Consider the following 6,000-nt stretch of genomic DNA (forward strand, 5'->3'; position numbering starts at 1 on the left):
TGGGGGCAGCATATCATTTGGTATTTTAACACACACAAAAAAAGCCTTGGAAAAAAGTTATTGTTCTACTTAAGTCAAATAAAGTTCATGAAAGGAAAAGTTGTATGCTTTTGGGAAAAATTGATAGGGCTTTTAGAACTTTATAGTCTAATTAAAATACAAATTAAATAATTCAGCCTAACTCTACCCTACAAAACAGGGTGGAGTAACAGCTATTCTAGAGAGATTGTTCAGATTTATTCGTTTTCGTATTATCTAAAAAATCCCTGACTAATTAGATAATTCAATCCATTTCTGAAAGTAGGCCGTCTGTTATTCTGTATTCAATGCTGGAGTGAAACTTATTTTGGGTTCTTTTCGTTCATGGGAGATAGAATTTCCTAGTGCTTTTGAAATATTTTTGTTCTTCTAAAATAAAGTGCCTTTGGTGGTGATCTCCTGACCTCAGTTTCCTCCTCCCAGTTTTCCTCGTGATCATTAATGACACCCCACCTGCCTTTTTAGTTACGCCTCTTAGCTGCTGAAGGGGAATAGCTTGTGACAGATGACCCTGGAGCCCTTTACCTGTGCTTCGTTAGGCCTCGCTCTCAGCCACCAACACTAGTCTCCTTCGCCTGAAGTACTTTTATCTGTTTTTCTGCCAGGAAGGACACTTGCCATGCCTTGGCAGGGACCCCTCCACTTTTTAGAGATTTTCTACTCTCCTTTCTAGGCATGAATTGCACTTGATTCTTGTCTTGATGGTGCGTGATCGTGTCCGTGTGCATTGTGCTCCCTGGCTGCACTGATCCTGTCAGAGGCAGTAGTCAGGCTTTTCATCTTCCCGTCCATGTCTGGAGCACCACAGCCTGGACCCTGGTTCTCATACGTGTTTAAGTGACTTGAGCTTGGATTTTCAGCACACTCACATAAAACTGTTAGATGAGGTGGCGGTAACATTGCCCCCAATGCCCCCACAAGGTTCTATATGACATATGGTTTTCTCTGAGTGAAATTTCTCTTTTATTTGTTTTATTGAATTCCCCACTGTCCTTTGAGATTATTAGAGTAACTCTGAGTTGTTTACCACAATAGCTCTCCCCCCACCAGCGAATGATCCTGCTGCCTGAGAACTCAGACATGGGACATAAGAGAAATAATCTATTAGTCTTAAAATCTGGAAGCCATAAGATACCGTTTTGTACTTAGAGCACCCACAGCACAAACACCAGTCTCTCAAGAATTTGACGCTGCCTTCCCAGAGGGCGGGTGCCATAAGTGAAATGCTGTGAGGGATTAAGTGAGAGCTTTTCGTCTCTGGTACTGCCTTTTCCACCCTTGCTGTGTTAACTTGATCTTCCCTTCATATATTATGTTCTCCATTTAATTTACTGCATTTAATATCAGTTGCTCTTCAACATCTCCTTTCACCCGCCCCCTCCATTCCCTCTCTCTCCAGTGCTATCTCACCCACGCCTTCCTGCACTCTCCAGGACCAGGCCTGTCTCCCCCACACCCTCACCTCTGTTCCGTCTGCCCAACACCTGCACTGACATTTCCTTAACTCCGAAGAATGAACTTTCCAAAATGGCAGCTGAGTAACTGGGGGGAATTGTAGACCTCTCATCTCTTTACTGATTCATTTATTTACCCAACCAACAGACATTGAGCACTGCTATGCCAAACACTGTATCAACTGCTGGGGAGACCAAGACAGGTAAGACGTGGTGTCTGCACTCCCCAGGCCAGGCGAGGCATGGCGAGTAGTTGATGGATTGCTAAACAGGTGAACACAAATTGGACTTCCTAGAGCTGGAAATATTTGAACTGAATCCTGAAAGGTGAAAGGAATTTAGCTCTCTATTTTGTGGTAGAGGGAGTGGACACTTCATGCAGAGAGGAAGAGACATATAAGAGTACATGGCATGAAGCGGCTTGGCCAGACTGAAGAACAACAAGTAGGGCTAGAACAAAGGATCCATAGGTGGGAATATCAGGTGCAGAAGGCCTCTGTCACAATGGGCCTTGTGTGCTTATACTTCAATGTATCCTTAAGGAAACAGGGATATATTGGAATATTTGTAAGTAAGAAAATTGCATAATGTTTATGTTGCAGAATATCTGGTTATTCTGGAAGCAGAGTGGAAGATACTATTTTTTGGGGGAGGCCCATATTTTGGGGGGAAAGGATTTTTCGGGGACCACCCCAGGTAACCCAGACAACAAGTGGCACACGCCTGCAGAGAGGCCTTGGGCAGAAGGAGAGAGACATGGGCGGCAGAAGTGGTGACTGCTGCAGGGGGGACTGCAGGGCTGGGGCGGCAGGCCACAGAGATGCTAGGGTGACTTTCCAGTGACCCATCCGTGGAGCGGATCTGCAGGGGGAGTGTAAGGGGAGGAGCTGGTTTCGAGGAGATGGTTCTGTGTGTGGCATTTTCAGTGCGAAGTGTCTACAGGACATCTGAGGGGTGATGTCCATTGTTAAGCTGGATTCACCAGTCAGGAACTCAGAGGAGCTGTGGGTGAGGCCGTGGGGGCGATTCAGTCCTGCCCGGCAGAGGACTGAAGACGAGGCCCTGGGGAAAGTGCCATGTACATGGCAAATGGGAGGAGAGAAATCCACCAAGAGAGAGAAGAATAGCAGAGCAGTTGAGAGAAAACTAGATGAGGCAACACAGAGAAGGCTGTAACCTTGCTAAAGAGTGATTTGAACACTGACTAAAAGGAGTATAGTGAGAAAGAGTGGTGTGTGGGGCAAAAAAACAAGGGCTAAAGCCCACCTTTAATTGTCTAAACTGAGGAAAAGGTGGAGGAGGACTACACTTAGGTAGCCTTTATAAAACAGATCTGTTTGTATCTGAGTATGTGCATATGTGCACACACACCTTTCTTCCTGGGCTTTTAAAATTTATTTAAGTAAAACAAAAATTAAGGGGGGAAAATATTCCACTGAGAGGAAAATATTTGTCCATGGCAAAAGCTACCTGGTAATCAAATAAACAGGAGCTGAAAATGCCCACTGGTTTGAAACACGCAGCCACCGGCAGTGCAACTCCTGTCTCAGTGCCGCGGTGAGGGCCATGGGGGATGCAGGGCTCTGAGCCCTGGAGGAGTCATCAGCGCAGGCACTTCTCCAAGAAACTGGACTTTAAATGGAAGAAGAGAGTATAGAAAGTATCAGAGAGCAATACAGGGCCGTGAGAGAGGGTTGGGCGAGGGTCAGTTTTGTTTTACAGGGGGCGTTTCTGGCCTTGCTGAGTTGCTAGGCCTTTGCTCTTGTTGGTCTTTGTTCCAAAAGCTTTTTAGAAAGTTCTTCTCGCTTGAATATCTGAATAGATTAAATCATGTTGGGTTATTTCTAGTGTTTTATTTTTTAATTAAAAAATTATCTGGAATTTATTTTAATGTCAAAAGTGAGGACAATGTACCAGGCCTTCTAATGATTTAGCAAATTACACCAGTACTTGAATCCACTGATTTTAAGTGTCAGTTTTATAATATTACTAAAATCTCTTAAATATCCACGTCTATTCTTGAAATGTATTCTATTTCATTCATACTCTCAGTGCACTATTTCTATACTGTTTCCATGACCATAGATTAATATCTCCTACAGTTGGTCCTATTTTATCCTTTTCCAGAATGTCCCTAATACTACAATTTCAAACATCCCTCCTCATTATTTTATTTGTACATTTGTGTATATTTCTGGAAGAAATTTAGGATCACCTTTCAGAATTTTTTCTTAAATCCATTCGGGATTATTAACTAAATTTGCATTCAGATACTAGATTGATTTTGGAGAAAAAATGTTTTATGTTCCCCAAATTTGAATCTGTCAACTGAAGAGGGTGGTGCATTCTACTGTTCATTCAATCATCATTTTTTTCTTTTTTAAAGTCATTTATCAGAATCATTTTAACATTTTTCATTAATTTATTTCTGAATAGCCTGTGCCTTTGTTGTCATTATAAATGATATCTTTTCTGGATTTGAACTGGGATGATTGCTAATGAAGTCTTAATTTCTAATTTCTCTTGAATAAGAAGGGGATCTGACAGTGTGGGGGCTCTCTTTCCAATATGGTGACTGTGAGCAGTGCTTTTCATTAGGATGTCCACTTGCCAATTTGCCAGTGGCTGCACCCACTCCCCACATTTCTGCTACTAACCTGCCCCCTGTAGGCAGATGAGTTCATGTAGGGTTAGGTGGGTTTTGGACACAGATACTGACATCACTGCTGCCACGTTGCTGACACTCTGGCGTCACTAACTCTGGTTCTTGCTCTCTGACCTCCCTGAATATGACAGCTCCTTTTGGGCTGTGGACATGAGGCATCTTTCCAGCACTGTCGGCTTTTCTGCAACACACCCCTGCCTCTCAGGTCAGAAGCAAATGTCAGCTCCTCCTACCCATCCACCCCATCCACGGTCTTGCCGTTCCTGGCCAGAGTGGTCCCTATCCCTTGACTGAGCAGTAACACTAAAGGGACTACAAACTTGCCTCTCATCCACTGTCTTAGTTACATACCTGTGCTAGTTTAATTAAAAGTCTGTCAGTTAGGGTCTAAAAGTCTTATAGATCTCTGGCCTTATCATTTCTAACTGCTCCCCCACCCCATGGAAGAGCTTATGCAGATCTCTGCTGCCCCATCTGTAGCAATGCCCTGTAAACTACAGACAGAGAGAAAAGAACTTCTAAGCCACCACCATAGCTTTGACTTCCTGTGACCACACAGACCATAGAAATATCAAGATAAAAATTCATGCAGAAGGATATTTTGCTTTGGAAGACACTTTAATTGCATACCTTTCTGTGACTTGTAATAAATTCATAGACACTCTGAAAGTGCTGCACTCACCTTCCCAGACTCAAGGGAGCTTGCTCACTTGCCTGTTTTCAGTGCATTTCCTCCAACATTCTCTATGCAGAGCTTTCCCAAAAGTACATTCCTTATTCCTATTTAAATTCTTATATACAACCACAATATTCTTTTTCTTAATCCTCAATGACAAATCATCTTCCAAGATTGTATTATTTCAACACTGAGAGTGAATAATATGCTTCAAGATTCCCAAGTTTATTACGAGCAAACAACTATGGTTGGTTGAAGATTTTTAAGTATGTTATTCCTACTAAGGGTATATACGTGAAAGAAACAGGTTGTAATGAGTCTTCTTCCGAGAGATTTTTTATTTGCCTTTTGTTTGGATTCTTTCACTGTTGAACATTATTATTACCATGAATGTCTTTTCTCTTTGGGATTTAGTTCACCATTTGCCCCTCTCTCTTTACTGGAGTAGAGGAATTGTTGTTGTCCTTCCATCCATCCACCACTCCATGTTGTGTGTCCATTCCTTCAACAGGTATTCAGTTTGGGTTCACCACCTTATCTGTGGCCTCTTTCCATTGGCCCCTCTGTTGGCTCTGGAGAACAATATATTGCAAATCAGAGTGGGTATGTGGAAACTTGACTACCCAGTATAGACGCATGGTGCCAGAAAAAGCTCAGGACATCACAGCGTGGCAGCCCACCATACAAGGAACAGCAATTCTGGCTGTGGTGAACCAATGTGAGTAAAATGGCTTCATGGGCTGAAGACTTTGAAAAGTCCAAACGTGTATTGGCATTGCTTCCTAAGGAATCCAGTGTTGGGTATTGTTTAATATGAGAGGGAGATGCTAACACTATCATCGTTATAAACAACATATTTGTTGTAAATGTAATTGTTATTATTTTAATATATTTTCTTTATAATTATTATTTGTGACTTACAAGAGATCTTACAGAGGCAGTTGTTAAGAAGCATGGCCATTATACTGTTGCTGAAGTGTTAATTCAGTAGAAGCATGATAATAATATTAATAAGTATTCACTCATTTGATCCTCACATGGCTCTAAAGGTTACCCAGCAGTGCTTGTATAATGGAGATAGAAATCCATCCGTTTAAGAGTTTGTAGAAACTAAAATAAGAGCAGTCATTCCACCGTATTTTACCATATATTCCAGACTATCAGTT

The 6,000-nt window shown here is 42.1% G+C and overlaps 1 long non-coding RNA gene across 2 annotated transcripts in view; it reads left to right on the plus strand.

The window, feature by feature from the left end:
• Positions 1–5,522, plus strand: part of LOC140693115 (uncharacterized) — a 37,017-nt gene extending 31,495 nt beyond the window's left edge. For both annotated transcript variants that reach the window (XR_012068785.1, XR_012068786.1), the window contains one exon: positions 5,346–5,522. This is a non-coding gene — a long non-coding RNA (uncharacterized lncRNA). The remainder of the gene's footprint in view (positions 1–5,345) is intronic.
• Positions 5,523–6,000: the final 478 nt, after the last annotated feature.

Source organism: Vicugna pacos, unplaced genomic scaffold, assembly GCF_048564905.1.
Source record: "Vicugna pacos unplaced genomic scaffold, VicPac4 scaffold_19, whole genome shotgun sequence".
Lineage (NCBI taxonomy): Eukaryota > Metazoa > Chordata > Mammalia > Artiodactyla > Camelidae > Vicugna > Vicugna pacos.